This window comes from Phyllostomus hastatus, unplaced genomic scaffold (assembly GCF_019186645.2).
Source record: "Phyllostomus hastatus isolate PE091 unplaced genomic scaffold, TTU_PhHast_1.1 phas_scaffold_501, whole genome shotgun sequence".
Taxonomy (NCBI): domain Eukaryota; kingdom Metazoa; phylum Chordata; class Mammalia; order Chiroptera; family Phyllostomidae; genus Phyllostomus; species Phyllostomus hastatus.
In genome coordinates this window covers 40,528,511-40,544,914 of record NW_025334033.1, presented here as the reverse complement: position 1 = coordinate 40,544,914, position 16,404 = coordinate 40,528,511, and the positions used below count along the sequence as shown (strand labels likewise).

At 39.3% G+C, this 16,404-nt stretch overlaps 1 pseudogene; it reads left to right on the top strand.

Annotated features, from left to right (window-relative positions):
• Positions 1-16,404, top strand: part of LOC123807894 — an 18,488-nt pseudogene extending 2,084 nt beyond the window's left edge.

The window sequence follows — 16,404 nt, the reverse complement described above, 5'->3', positions numbered from 1 at the left end:
TCTGGTACTCTAGAAGTTTTAATAAAACTAAATTGAAAGGTCCAAAGATCTTTCCATTCTAGTCTAATTGAAAGAGCTCTGTATAATCCACCTTCTAAGGCACTCCCATTAGCTAGTCTGGTTGTACCACAGTTGGGTCCCCCAGTGGTTTGACATAAAGTCATGGGCAGAACTGCATTACTGAGCGTGTAGAAGACAGCCGTGGTACAGTCTGTTCCTAATTTTAAAATTAACATCTCCCACACTTGAAATTGTTTTGTATGGCTCCCACATTGAAAGGAAGAGAAGACTAGTAGTAAAGTAGAACTGCACAATTCTATTACAAAGCCATCAACTGAATTTCAGATACTATGCCTAGATTTTTTATATTCTTGTCATTCAGTTCATTTATTTAGTTTACAAATTTTCTGTGTAGTTAAACCAGTTAAAGTGAATAGTGCCTCAGTAAGTGAGTACAGGGTCAGGGTATTGTGGAGTGATTACATTTTATAACATCTTAACCAAACAAATATTTCAAAACACTTGACAAGGTCACTGACCTACTTCAAACATTTTTTGGCTCCTGGAAAACTAGCAAATCAAATAAAACCCCTCAATGGGAATTCAAGACCTTCAGCTACATGATTATATCTCACTTTTCCAGTTTCTCTTAAGCAATAATGAATGTAGAGATTTACCTTTGCACATAACCATTGCCAATACAAGAGCTAGTAAAGTTAAGTAAATAAAATACATTCAAATAATGGTCAGTGCTGTAAAGTCAATAACAGGGTAATGGGATTAAGAATAGGGAATCGCAGAGGTGAGGATATACATTAGATTTGTCAAGGAAGGTCTCTGAGGAAGTAACATTTCAGCAGAGAAGCTTGAATGTTGAAAGAGGCAGTCTGCAGGATCTAGAAAAGAGCATTCCATAGGGAACAGCAGGGCCGGAGGCAGGAGCAGAGCAGCTGGACTGCCCTGTAAAGTCTAGAAGTCATGTGATAGGAGATCCACTCCGAGAGAGAGGAATCACATCACAGGTAGAGCTTTATTGTTCTGTGCCAAATAGTTTGGATTGGAGTCTGAGAAGCGAGGAATGATAAAACATGATTTATGCTTTAAAATTTCCACCAAGACTATTTCTTGGAGAATGGCATTGTAGGAGGCTAGAGTGAAGGCAGGAATTTGAAATGATGTCTGGTTGTCCTAAGCTGTTGAACAGGAAATACTTTAAGCATGTATAGCAGTTTGTCCCCAAATGTCTTCAGAATTCTGTGCTCTCCGAGATTTCTGTCTCCTCTGCCTCCTGCTGTTAACTAAAGCTGCCAGCTTCCTGCTGGGATTGTCCCAACCTGAACCTGTTCCCTGAACTCCAAGCTGGTAGATCCAGTTCCCTAATGGATATTTTCAGTGTCCCAGTCAACTATGACTCAATATATGAACATTTAAACTATTGTCTTTGCTCTAAGCCTCTTCCCCACTCTGTGATCCTCATTTTCATAGCATTGATTCACCCATTGTCCAATTAAGAAACCTGGGACTCACTTTGGTGTTGTTTCACTTTCTTCCCAACTGACCAGATCACCTCGTGTATCCGTGTCCTCTCTTCCATTGTCTTTTCAACCAGTTCCTTCCCCTCTATTTCTAAGGTTACTGCTATAGTTTAGGAATTTATCATTTCTTAAACTAAATCCCAATGTTTGGTCGTCATTCCAGGATACATTACAACTACATGCAGATGTAACTTTCAGAATTCAAGACTTAACTATCTGAGCCTGCTTTCCAGTTTAGAACCTTGAATGGCTCTCCAGGGCCTATGAAATATCATTTAAACTCCTTAACGTACAAAGCCCCCATGACCCAGGCCCTAACTCTTTGTCTAGTCACATCTGTAGCCATACGAAACTACTGGTATTCCCCAAATGGACCAGATTCTTTCTTACCACCCAAACTTCAAGACTCACTAGAAGTAATGCTCCAGGAAGCTCCGTTTCACCCTCATAGTAGAATAGTGCATGGCCCATTCTGTGATTAGACAGGGATTTAAACCTTCTTTTAATGTGGCACTTATCACATTCCTATAATCGTGTTTTCCTTTCTATACTTTCATCTTTGTTTCTCTGACATTTACAAGGGGGGGGGACGCCCAAAAAACAACCAGAATTATCTTCTGGAAGACAGGCCCTTTGTAGTAAAGGCTTCCCTGGCTAGGTGAGTGTTCTAGGATCCCATCTGTATAAATGTACCAGTTGGTGTTGTGAGAAGCTGCATTCAGCGTCAGTGAGCTTTTTAAAAGAATTTTCAATGTATTTGCTCATTTCATGATTATATCTCCAACTGAGGTTCAGCATTGAGTGTTCAACAATTTTGGACCCACAACAGCATGATCCTCGTGCCCCGCCCTCCCTATTCACCTGACCTCACCTCACCCTGAGCAACTTTTTTTTTGTTTCCCCAGATGAAAAAAAAAATGTCCTCAAAGGGAAACATGTTACCAATGTGGAAGAGCTGAAACAAAAAAACGGCAAACGCGCTAAATGGTATCAAAATAGATGAGTTCAGAACTGTTTTGAGCAGTGGAAAAAAATAACATCTCGACAGGTGTATTGCATCAAATGGAGAGTGCTTTGAAAGTGACTGAATTTTAAATATGTAAGAATAAATACACATTTTTTATAAATAAATTCTGGAATTTGGGGGTTCCCCCTCATAACAAGTAGGGCATAGTAAGCACTTAAAAATTATTTGTTAAATGAATAATAATAATAATGAATAATAATGAATTGTCATTCATCCCTTTAAATCATTCAACTTGATATGGATTAGGAAACTTTATGGCTAAAATGGTTAAACTATTATCCCTATTTAGAAGACAAAAGTAAATTGGGGTAGTACCAGGGTGGTTATAGGAATCTTCTAGTATTAGTGGATGTTCTTTAGAGTGATTATTTTCCTTCTTGCTCCAAGCATTTTTTTTTCACTTACCTGCAAATGGTTTCAAATGATAGAGGTTGGATAAAAGTTTGACAACTGGGCCATTAGCAAAAATGTACTCATTAAGCCTTTTTAGATCAATGTTTCAAAATAGTGGTGATATACAGAAAAGCTATTTATAATTATGTATAGATATGCTTTCTAAAAATATTCTCTCTGCGGATATATGTCTAGTACTTGTATTTGAACTGAGCAGATGTCTAGAGAGTCTGTGAGGAATAGTAAATAGAACATATAGTTTAGGCATCAGAAAATCTGGATTCTGAGTAGTCTTTAGGTATGGGAAATATCAATTCACCTCTCTGAGCCTATTTTTTCCTATTGAAATAAGTGTGTTGGATATGATCATATTTGAGATCCATGTAGTTATAAAAAAAGAAAGAGGATTTAAAAATGTACTCCCTCCTCCCTACCCACAGGTTAAGAAGGTCAAATCAATTACAGAGTGAAAGTACACTGTGACCTGCCAAGGGCTACCAAGGCAAAAGATAAAATAATTGATATTGAGTCAAGACTGTGCCCCCTAGAATTTTTAGAGGTGTAGAGCTACACAAGGCAGGTCTAGCTTTGTGCTCTTTCACCTCCTTCACACCTATCTACTTTGCTCCCTGACGGGTCTGCCATTCTCCCAGGTATTGCCCTACCTCCCTAAAGGCCTTAACTGATAATCAAGATATGAGTGGTTAACAGTTTAATGACCCCAACCCCCTAAGCCTGAGGATTTTGCATTTCAAGAAACACTTTTGAAGACTCAAATGAACTAAGTATAATAATGGATAAGTTGCAGATTAATAAAACTAAGCAAAGTGTTCTCTATTCCTAAGTGCAGCAAGTGTGTGTGTGTTTATTTGGGGGATAGGGAGAGAAGGATGGATGAGCAGAGGAAAAAGAGAGACTGTCACAGTTTTCCCTCCTTTGTGTGCTCCCCTTCCCTGATGAGTATTCAGGACCACCCAGTGGAATCTAAGCTGTTGGATCCTCTGAAAACAATTAACAGAGGCGTTTTCCCCACAGCCATCTTATCCAGAGCCTGGAAATTTTTCTTCAAGAAGATTGCTGTGTTGAAAAATCATTAGCTATAATAAAACCATAAAAATTAGCCATAGAAAAACATAGGTTATTCTGGGATTTTTTGTTTTGCTTTGCTTTTTAAAATGTGTGTTACATAGGAGATGTGCATACACACACACACACACACACACACACACACATTTGGCTAAAATTTAGGAAATATAATACAAGTTTGTATTTGTTTTTATTTATTTAATAAGTACATTTTCACTGTGCTCTTTAACAGATGAATGGTCTTGAATATCTTAGAACAAATGTACCAGCTCTAAGGGGACTGTAGTCTTTACCTGAGTGGCCATATGCCCTACCAACAGGTGAGATCATTTTGTTCTTAAAAGGAGGAAGGGGACCATAGACACTGGGGGTCAACTAGTGGTGTCTGCCATTGTACTTTGCCTACTTTCTTGAGGCCTATGGACTATTCCCTCCAGATAATAGGAAAAAAGCAGTCATATAAATGAGTCAGGAAATGCCATTTTTTATTACAGATGTATAGAGTCAGCTTCCTGTTAGAATAATAAACATCATCTTTAAATTTATCATCTCCTGTCTCATTAAAAAGTTTGAGGCAATGCATAATTCCTAACCTAAAACACAATTCAAAACTGCTCATTTTTTAATGTTCAAACTTAGTAATTACAGGAATGTAAGCTCCTTCAGGGCAAGGAGAGTGTCTTACCACAGTCGTCAGACAGTGTCCCACACTCTAGGGGCTTGGAACACAAGTGTCATATAAATGAATAAGATGCAAGCTTTAAAAATGAGATACTATTATCTCCTATTATATTAGTGAAGGTTTAAAATTATGATGGTGCTTAATGCTGATGAAGATGCAATAAGGCAGACAGTTTCACATCTTGCAGATGGAAGTATACATTCATGTAATCTTTCCAGCCCTGACTGCTATGGCTTAATGGGTTGGGTGTCATCCCGCAAACCAAAATGTTGCCAAATCAATTCCCACTCAGGGCACATACCTGGGTAGCAGGCCAGGTCCCGATCAATGTTTTTCTCCCTCCCTCACCCCCTCTCTCTAAAAAGTAAATAAATAAAATCTTCTAAAAATTTTATGTAACCTTTCCAGAAGGCAATTTTCCAAATTACAACTATAAAAAGAAACAAACTTTATTGACCACTTGGGCAAAAATATAAAAATTTGCTAGTACATTCTCTTAATGAGGTATCACAAAGCAGTTCCTACATTGTTGGGAACTTCCCTGCCTGGTTTTAGAAGCTGTAATCCCCCATGGCTAAGGTTGCATAAAGGACCTTGGGACCATAAGCCATTTAGGAGACAAAACTTATCTTCCTCATAGGGGCACCACCTCTTCCCCCTTTCTCTTCACCCTACTTGGCCCCGGGAGGATGACTGGTTAGCCAATGATGGGTAAGATTCCTCAAGAGAGGGGTGACCTAAGACAGGCACGGTCATGATGGGGACCTCAGGGAAGGACTTGGGGGGCTATAGAAAAAGGGGATGATGGACTCTCACCCCTCTGCTTTGACATAGCCTGAGTCCTCATTCTGTCTGCAAGAAGTCTCCTAATCTCTTGGCTGCCTTACTTCCCCTGCCTAATTTAAGCCAGAAACAATGCTGAAGGTGGGTACGGCCCTGTGCTGGAAAGGGCGGGTTGGCTAGGGCGATCAGGCCTAAGAAAGAATGCATAAAATCCTATGAAACCTGCTTTGCTAATACCCTCAATTTAAATGATAAGGGTCCAAGCTTGAAGTGAGTTTGTTCCCCCAAAGTTTTGTGGCCATTAAACTATCTGACCCTGACTCAGAATAAGCCCTCAGAGTTTTTTTAATGTTGCCTATTGTTTAAACATTTCTGCCTGACAATGATTGATGAGCTTTATGTATACACCCTATATTCTTGTGCAAATTGAACTCAATAAAAACTTGCCAAGGCAAGGGTCAATGCGCTCTCCTCTTAAGAGAGTGACCGTGTTGTCCCTTTTCCTCCACAAAACTCAGTAGCCTGTGTGAATTTGTCTCCTCTCATCTATAACGCCCCAGACACTGCAGGCCAGTGTCCGCATCATTTCAAACGTTGTTGGTGGGAGTCTGTTTGGAGTAACAGTGTGGACACATTTTGGGAATGGCTAGTACACCCACAAAAATGCACATATTCTCACTCACTATTTCGCTCTGGAGATCTGTCTTACACACCTGGCTGGTGTAGCTCAGTGGATTGAGTGCAGGCCTGCAAATCAAAGGATCACAGTTTGATTCCCAGTCAGGGCACATGTCTGGGTTGCAGGCCAGTTCTCAGCAGGGGACGCACAAGAGGCAACCATACATTGATATTTCTTTCCCTCTCTCTTTCCCTTCCCCTCTAAAGATAAATAGATAAAATCTAAAAAAAAGAGAGAGAGAGAGAGATCTGTTTTACGTATACGGAGTGGACAAAAGTAGGTTTTCAGCTGTGAAAATACAAATATAGAGTTTATTCCTGTATTATTACTTATTAATTATTGTTTTATTTGCTTGTGCCACAGCTGTAAGCCCACTTTTGTCCACCCCTGTGTATATGCACACATTTGCAACACTTCTAAATATAAGGGTACTTAATGGGACTTCTTTGTAGTAGCAAAAGATTGGAAAAAGCTTAGATGTCCATCATTGGAAGGAGACAATTAAATGCCAGAAGCTATTAAGAAATATATTGTTAAAAATGTGGAAGTCAAAGTGCACAAGAATTACTTCTACAAAACCAAGAGTGAATGGGTTCCTCTAAAGGCAGAGCGGAAGATGCACATGCGCGGCCTGGGGAAGAGGCAGCGTGATGGAACATGACTGAAAATGGGAGGGTGGCTCGTTCACTTTCATATCATTTTAAGTTGTTTAATTCTTTTTATCATAAACCACTTTTTCCCCTGAAGTAAAAAGACTTTAAAATTCTCAATTAATACTCTACGACTATGTGATTATTTTTCTAGTAATATATCCCAAAGAAATAAAGAAACAAACAAATATTTGTGCCCACAATGCATCAAAACCTTGGATATAATCTAAATTTCCACTATTATGGGACCAATTATATAAACTATAATTATTTATTAAGATTTTCAATGATACTGGAAATCGATATAATGAAAAACAACAAAATGCTTAGTAAAAAGACCACAAATACATGATAGTTGTTGTCTCTGTATGTGTATGTATGTGTATTATGTGTTTCTTTATGCTTTTTTGTTTGATATCAGGCCTTCTAACTTTAAGTGACAGAAACCCAAAACAAACTTAGCTTAGTTAAAAGGACATTTATTGTGGGAATGCAGACTGGTAGAGTCACTGTGGAAAACAGTATGGAATTTCCTCAAAAAACTAAAAATGGAACTGCCTTTTGAGTTGGCAGTTCCACCATTGAGACTATACCCTAAGAATCCTGAAACACAAGTTCAAAAGAATCTATTCACCCCAATGTGAAGCACAATTTGAAGCAGCACAATTTACAATAGCCATGTCCTGGAAGCAGCCTAAGGGCCCATCAGTAAATGAGTGGATCAAAAACTGTGGTACATTTACACAGTGGAATACTACACAGCAGAAAGAAAGAAGGAGCTCCTACCCTTCACGACAGCATGGATGGAACTGGAGAGCATTTTGCTAAATGAAATACGCCAGGCAATGAAAGACAAATACCATAAAATCTCACCTGTAACTGGAATCTAATCAACAATACAAACAAGTGAGTGAAATAGAACCAGAGATGGAAATAAAGAACAAACTGACAGTAACCAGAGAGGAGTGGGGAGGGGATAACGGGGGAAAAGGGGGAGGGGTCATCAAGGAACATGTATAAAGGACCCATGGGCAAAGTTAAAGGGGGCAAGGGTTGAGGGTGGGAGCTGAGGATGGGGGCAGCAGGAAGTTGTGACTGGAAAATGGAGAAAACTGTACATGAACAACAATAAAAAAATAAAACATAAAAGGACATTTATTGGTTCACTGAACTAGTTACTAGAACTGCACATTAGGGTATCTTCTATGGTAGACTTGACTTCTCCACAAGCCTTGTAGCTGTTGCCAGCAGCTCCTGGATTCACACTTTCTGGTTTTCTCACTAGAGAGGCAAAGAATGTTCCCTCATTCTTTGGGACATGCTACAGGCAGATGCAGCTAAAATAATCCAAATGAAAAATTCTCATTGGCCTACTTTAGATCACATGTTCAACCATTACCCAATCACAGTAGCCAGGGTGGTGGTAGTGAGACACTGTGATTGGTGAACTTGGGCCACCAGTTGGATCACCAGTCTAGGGCACATGCCTGAGTTGCCCGCCAGGTCCCCTGTAAAGGGTGCAGGAGAGGCAACCACACGTTGATGTTTTTCTCCCTCTCTTTCTCCCTCTCTTCCCCTCCCTCTAAAAATAGATAGATAGATAGATAGATAGATAGATAGATAGATAGATAGATAGATAGATAGAAAGAAATATGATATACCTAGAAGAAAGTTAGCTGCTGGACCATCCAAATAGCAACTGCCCATTGCACTGAGCATTTCTTTTTCTTCTTTCTTCTTCTCTCTTCTCCTCCTCCTCCCCCTTCTCCTTCTTCCTCCTCCTCCTCCTCTTCTTCTCCTTCTCCTTCTTCTTCTTCCTTCTTCTTTTTCCATGCACTGAGCATTTCAATGAGCATATTTTACTTGGATAATAAGAAAAGGATTTTAAGTGAAAAAACAAACAAACAAACCCCACCATTTCTTTCTTTCTCCCTTTTGCAATGGAGTTTAGTAATGTCTCTGGAATACTTCCTTAGAGATCTTCTAATTACTTGAAAAAAAAAACAACTATAATCACCTTCTGATTAGAAGTTGAAATCCACTTTCTTCTTTTTGTATACATCACTAGACCCCTTTCTTACAATGCTTTGAAATAATTATACAATATGTTCTGTTCTCTTATGACTCAACTCACTGTATAGTATTTTTTACTTAATATGTCTTATTGATTATGCTATTACAGTTGTCCCATTCTTCCTCCTTTGTGCTCCTCTACCTGGTACTCCTCATTATCTCTGGCAATATACCTCCTTAGTTTATGTCCATGGGCCATACATGTAAGTTCTTTGGCTTCTCTATTTCCTATTCAGTTCTTAACATCCCTCTGTCTATTCTGTATCTACCAATTACACCTCTTAATCTCTGCACCTTTTTGCCCATGTTCCCCTTCCATCTCCCAACTGATAATCCTCCAAATGACCTCCATATCTATGATTCTGTTCCTGTTCTGATTGTTTGCTTACGTTGTTTTAAAGATTCAATTGTCAATAGTTGTTAATTTTTGCCATTTTAATGTTCATAGTTTTGATATTTTCCTTAAATAACCCCCTTTAACATTTCATATAATACTGGCTTGGCGATGATGAATTCCTTTACCTTTACCTAGTCTGGGAAGCACTTTATTTGCCCTTCCATTCTAAATGATAGCTTTGCTAGATGGAGTAATCTCAGTTGTAGGTCCTTGCTTTTCATCACTTTGAATACTTCTTGCCATTCCCTTGTAGCCAGTAAAGTTTCTTTTGAGAAATCAGCTGACAGTCTTATGGGAACTCCTTTGTTGGTAACTCTCTGCTTTTCTCTTGCTGCTTTTAAGATTCTATCTTCATCTCTAACCTTTGGCATTTCAATTATAATGTGTTTTGGTGTGGTCCTCTTTGGATCCAACTTGTTTGGAACTCTCTGTGCTTCCTGGGCTTGTATGTCTATTTCCTTCACCAAATTAGGGAGGTTTTCTTTCATTATTTTTTGAAATGTTTTTTATTTTTTGCTTTTTCCCTTCTCCTTCTGGCACCCCTATAATTTGAAAGTTGGTACATTTGAAACTGTACCAGAGGCTCCTTAGCCTATCCTTGTTTTTTGGATTCTATTTTGTTCTTGCTGTTCTGATTGAATGTTTTTTTCTTCCTTATGCTCTAAATCATTGATTTGATTCTGGCATCATTCCCTCCATGGTTGGTTCCCTGTATATTTATCTCTATTTCACTTAGCGTAAACTTTATTTCTGCCTGGGTCTTTTTTATGTTTTTGAAGTACCTAATGAGTTCCTTGAGAATCCTAATAATCAGTGTTTTGAACTCTGCATCTGATCAATTGCCTATCTCCATTTTGTTTAGTTCTTTTTCTGAACTTTTGTTCTATTCTTTCATTTGGGCCATGTTTCTTTGTCTCCTCAATTTGGCAGCCTCCCTGTGTTTGTTTGTTTTTTAAAGATTTTATTTATATTTTTAGAAAGAGGAGAAGGGAAGGAGAAAGAAAGGAAAAGGAACATCGATATATGAGAGAAACGTTGACTGGTTGCCTCTTGCTGACCCCCAGCTGAGGACCTTGCCCTCAACCTAGCCATGTGCCCAATAGGGAATCAAACCGGCGACCTTTCAGTTTGCAGGCCAGTGCTCAATCCACTGAGTCATACCAGCCAGGGCCTGTATTTGTTTCTGTGTATTAGATACAGCTGCTTTGACTCCCTGTCTTAGTAGCATGGCCTATTGTAGAAACGTTCACTAATAACTTGGATGGGGCAGAGCCTTAGGTAACCTTCAGGACAGGGCAACCTCTGGGAACCAGGTTGATAGAGTCTCAGATGTAGTGTCTCTACTCAGTTGCTCTGTGTAGGGGAAGGTTCAGAGAAGGGATAATGTTGCTACCTGGCCACTGGAGTTTTGTCCAAGAGGAAGCTGTCCCCCAGTACTTTCATGCCAGACACTTCAGTTCCTCTCCCTGAATGACACTGGTGCCCTTCCAGCTGCTGCTCTGGTGCTGAAGCCCAGACAAACTAAGTCTGCATAAGTCTTAAGTCCATTGCAGACCCTTTAGGAGTCCTGCAGTTTCTTCTGCCACCCCAACCCTCACTGGTTTTTACAGCCAGAAGTTATGGGGATTTATTTTCTTGGCCCTAGAACCCTGGGCTGGGTGATCTGGTGTGTAGCTGGGAGCCCTCACTCTCGAGGTATCCCTACCAATTTTTATCTACCACACATGGTATGGGGACCACCCATTCCACATCTCTATATCTCCTTACCACTCTGTTCATCTCTGCTCCTCCTACCCATCTGGATGAATGTGACTTCTTTAATTCCTTGGTTGTCAGACTTCCATACAGCTCAGTTTTCTGATTCTGGGTGATATTTGTTTTGTAGTCTAGTTGTAATTTTTGTCAAGGATGTGCGAGGAGGTAAACCATGTTTGCCTACACCTCTGTATTGACCTCCATTAAGTCCATAGGATTTCTTACATAGTACAGTACCAGGGACTTAAAACTTGTAGTTCATGAAATCCTAACAACCCTGCAAAGTTTATATTATTTTCTCCCATTCTACACATGAGGACTCTAGGGCTCAGAGTTTAGGTTCCTTGCCCAACCAAAGAGAAGAAGCAGAAGTTTTCAGATTTGAAGTCATATTTGCTTCCTCTTTGAAAAACACTTTTCAATCTAGGAAACTATTCATAAGGATCATTAGCACATAACAGTGGGCATAGCCCATGCGAGCTCCAGGGCTGCTGCTGGCCAGCTGTGAGACCTTCATCAACTCATAACCTATCTCACTTTCCTCAACCAGAAACAGGAAGAGTGATCCCTGTCCTGTTTACCTCACAGTGTGATTTGGATGATCTTTACAACCCAAATGGCAGAAAGTCCTTTCTCACAATAGCAGAGACAGGAAAAGACGAGCAGAAATTTTTGAGGCCTCGAACAGATCAAACACAAACATTTTTTGACAAAATGGTGGGAATTAATGGTGTCAAAGTTGAAATAATCCTTTCCAAAGCAAATCAGGTTTAAAAGAAAGAAGCGTTAAGACTATTAAGATATTCCCAAATAAAGCATTTATTAATCTAAAGTAAAAATTTTATTCAAAATATAATTGTCAATGTAGTCAAAGACTGAATATTTGAAGTTGAATATCAGATCTGGTAAAATTAAAGTGCATTAAAATATTGCTATAATTTAGACTCTAATGGATTGGAGTGAAAAAAAACTTACTTAGTTTTAAAATCATTGAACCAAGAAAGAATGAACCATTCCTTCCAAAGCTGTATCTAGCCCAGAATATTGTAGGCCAGAGTATCAATTATGTTGCTTTACCCTCCATGCTCAATCTTTGCTTCTAAGGCACATCCTCTATGCTGAGGTGACAAGGGCAGGAGGGACCTCACCAACATTCTGTGCCAGGACAACCCAGACCCTCTGAGTGCCAGGCCACCAGGTCAAGACTTTCCTTGCCTTGGGGTAATTTACATCTGGAGGCTGTTGGTGTCCTGTCCTACTGATTGGCTGATGGCAAGATTATCTCAGTCCTTCAGAGATGTTCCAATAAAGTTGAACCACAGAAAAGAAAATGTTGTCCTTTACTCCAGAATTTTGGCAAATTTACTCATCAGACCCCTACCTCCTCTCTCCAGGGTCCAACTCTGCAAACCAGGGGCTTCTTATAAATAACCACTGTCAAGCCACAGAAGATCCTGCTATCCACTTCCCATAGGGCCCAGGGGGGCCTACTTGACATACATTTACATAACTGTGTTTAGCTTCTCAGTAATACTTGAAAACAAAAAACAACAAGGAGAATCTGTATCAAGGGGTTTTGCTATTTTTAAACAGAGTCCATGTTTAAATGCAGCTTCTTTGGCTCAAATGATGTCTATCCGAGCAACCTCACCACTGACACAGTCAGGCACACACACACACACACACACACAGAGCTAGGTCTAGTCCCCTAATTCAGATCCATAATGTTTCTGTGGTCTATGATTGCACACATGCTAATAGTTCTTAATTTGAGAACTTGAAAGAGTCAAAAGATTCGAACATGTTAAAAATTTTTGTGAATTTCACCATTAGAATTTTAGAATCCAATTCAACAAACAAAGTTTAGGGTTTGGGGGTATCCAAAATGTATTATTGATTTTTAGGGAGAGAAACACTGATTTGTTGTTTCACTTATTTATGCATTCATTGGTTGATCCTTGTATGTGCCCTGACCCAGGATTGAACTCACAACTTGGATGCATCAAAACTATGTTCTAACCGACTGAGCTACCCAGCCAGGGCCTATGGATATCAAAATTTAATGAGATAGTTTCTGAGACTTAAATTAGTGAAATACAAGAGCAAGTAATTGGCAAACTCCAATTACTTTTCACCCTTTAAAGCTCCATTAAGACTCCATTTGTTTAAAATACCTAGAATCACAGTTGCTAAAACATAGCAGACATGTTATGGTTTCTGGATCCATGTTCAGCAGACCTGGGCTTCAATCCAGCTTGTGATTTCATGGAGGTGGATCCCTCCAGACTCACTTAGTACTTACTTCATTAAAATATTGTGAAGATTAAATGAAAAAATAAAATAACAGTTGTCAAGCACCCAAACAATGTCAGCCATTGTAATTTCTATAATCTTTTGTCAAATTTAATGCTAAGAAATTTTAGTTCCACAAACTACACTTACCACTTACTGCTCATACCTGTGCCACTGGCATCATTTCTATGACCACAGCAAGATATTAACATTGTCCTTTACAACAGTAGGTGATTTTCACCTCTCTTAGATATACTCCATGTTCTAAAATGCAGAAAGTAAAGAATAATTCAATAGGGAAGATTCCTCTTTTGTTAATATTATGATGTTTAAACATTTAGCTCAAGTATTGATTCTTTTTGCATTTAAATCAATTTTAGATGTTAACAGTGGCTAATCTAATTGCTAGTGCCCTACAATTAACACATGAACACAAATCATGGACATCAAGTACATATTAAAGTCAAATAACAGGTAATTTTTTTTCTTTTAGTTCTTTGAGGTTATTGATCAAGCCCAATGTAATTTGTCTTTCCAAATGAAATTCCGGTTCTCATGTAAGAGTGAGGAAGTAACAGCATCCCCTGGAAAGGGCTATCAGGCCTCCTTGACTGAGCTAGAATGTCATTGGAAAGGAGGAAATGAAAATTAAACATCCCAGCTAAAGCACAGATGGGAAACTGGATAAGCTGATCACTGTCTATTTGGGTTACTACATTACTACTTTTGTTAGGGCCAAATGCCTGATCTGTGATTGGGATTGTCAGTTACTCTGCTAAAAAGAAAGGAAATGAATAATCCCATCAACATTGTGATGTGGTTGAGATTTATCTGCATAGAGCTCACCATGTTTGGGATATGTTGAAAATCTTGATCTATTTAAAAGGTTCCAATTTAGCAGAACTTTCTTCCTTGTCAGCACTCAGAAAAGCCTTTGAAATGGATAGGAACTAAATACAAGTGGATTGGAAAAAGGCCCAAAACATTCTGTGAAATTCCAAATGTCTTTTCCACAGCCACATTCTCCTCCCATGATTACTCTATGCTCACTTGAAGGGAAATTTCAGTAAATCAGAAACCAGAAGTTGATCTCTAGTGAAGCCTACAGCATCTTTGCTATGATGTTACTGACTTTTAAAGCTTCTCCTTCCTCAGACATCTTCCTCTCCATCCCCACTGGTGTGAACTGGGTCAAGTTGCTGGAAGGGCTTAATCATTCCCTCTAGCTTTTCCCACAATGACCAACAATGGTGTTGTTTATACTAGGTTGATTTACAATATCATAGTGTTCCTCATTCCTAACCTCCATGATTCATTTACAATATTTCACCAAATTCACTCATAAAATGGAATTAATCACATTTGCTTATTATAGCGGACAGTTATAGCTTTTGTCTTCAGATAAAAGCATTGGAATCTACTCTGAGGAATACAGTTTTCCTGGCTCAATCCGTGGTGTCCTGAGTGCTGGTGCCCTCACCCCCAACTCTACTTGTATCAGGGCTGATGGAGCCAAAGCACAGAGTCCTGCTGGTCTTTGGTCCCCTGTTCCTATCATGCTTCACAGCAAGACTTTTACCCCCAGGCCAAGTTGGAAACATGATCTCTGAAGAAATTTAGGTATAATATGCAGTGGATCCGTACAATAACAATTCAGAGTACAGGTCTGAAGCCCCAGAGAGGACTCACTTTGCTGTGGCACCTGGGGAGAGGCTCAGCTTTACCACTTGCCCCCAAAATCCTAAAGTGAATCTTATCATTCACATTCATACCTCAAAACACAAAATGTAGCTCTAATTCAGGGTCAGGACAAAGGAAACCCCACCCAGGCCACCTATAACAATCAAACTTGTCCTTGGTTTGCAAAGATACCTGAAAGACCAAGGATGAGTAGCAAATTCTATAGTTCAAGTGAGAATAACCAAAATAAATATCAAATTTATCTGGTTAAATATCAAATATCTCGGTCAGTTGACCCAGACAGAATAAATAAAGATAATTCATAAAAATATAAATACTGTCCTGGCTGGCATAGCTCAGTGGATTGAGCGAGGGCTGTGAACCAAAGTGCCGCAGGTTTGTTTCCCAGTCAGTGCACGTGCCTGGGTTGCAGGCCACGGCCCCCAGCAACCACACATTCATGTTTCTCTCTCTCTCTCTTTCTCCCTCCCTTCCCTCTCTAAAAATAAATAAATACAAAAAATCTTAAAAATATATAAATACTACAAGGAATTCCCATTTGTGCCCCAAAAGAGAAGATACTGTACCCATTTAAACAAGAAGAGACTATTATGAAAAAGGAGCAAAGGAATACAATAAAGAATTCATGGAGAGTAAAAATACTAAAATATTAAATAATAAATCTAAGAATGCAAGAAAAAGTCAAGAAAATCTCCTGGAATACAGGACAAAAAGACCAAAAGACAGGAAGCACAAGGGGGTAAATGTCAAGAGAGGTAGAACCAACTTAAAGAATCAATATCCATCCAATAAGACATCCAGGAATAGTGAACAAAAGAAAAAAATCATAAAAATAATAGAAGAACATCCCCTGAGTTGATGTAAGGTATAAAATTTCAGACTGAAAGGCCTGTTGAATACAGAACAAGATGAATTAAAAATTCATACGTAGACACATTGTGAAATTTCAGCATACCGTGGATAAAGACAACACACTAAAAGCTTTTGTGTGGAGGGGTTAGGAGGAACAGGTTACTACAAACAAAGTATAATTTCAGGGATCCCATTGCCTCATAGGATGCAGAAAAGCAATGGGGTAGAGTGGAGCAGCTGTGGAGATGACTGGTGTTGTGGCCAGAGAGGTGGCCAGTGGAGCAGTCTAGGGACCTCTTACACCTGAGACAGACTACAGAACAGCACATGCCAGAGGTGGAAGTCCAAGTCAAACACAAAAGAGCAGAAGAACAGCTTCCCTGAGTAAGGAAGAGTGTCAGTTGTACCTGAGGCAATCTAGCAGCTGCAAATACATGTGGAGAATTTCCAGGTGGAACTGAGACAGGCATTCTTAGCTGAGACACCAAGAGGTGGTTAA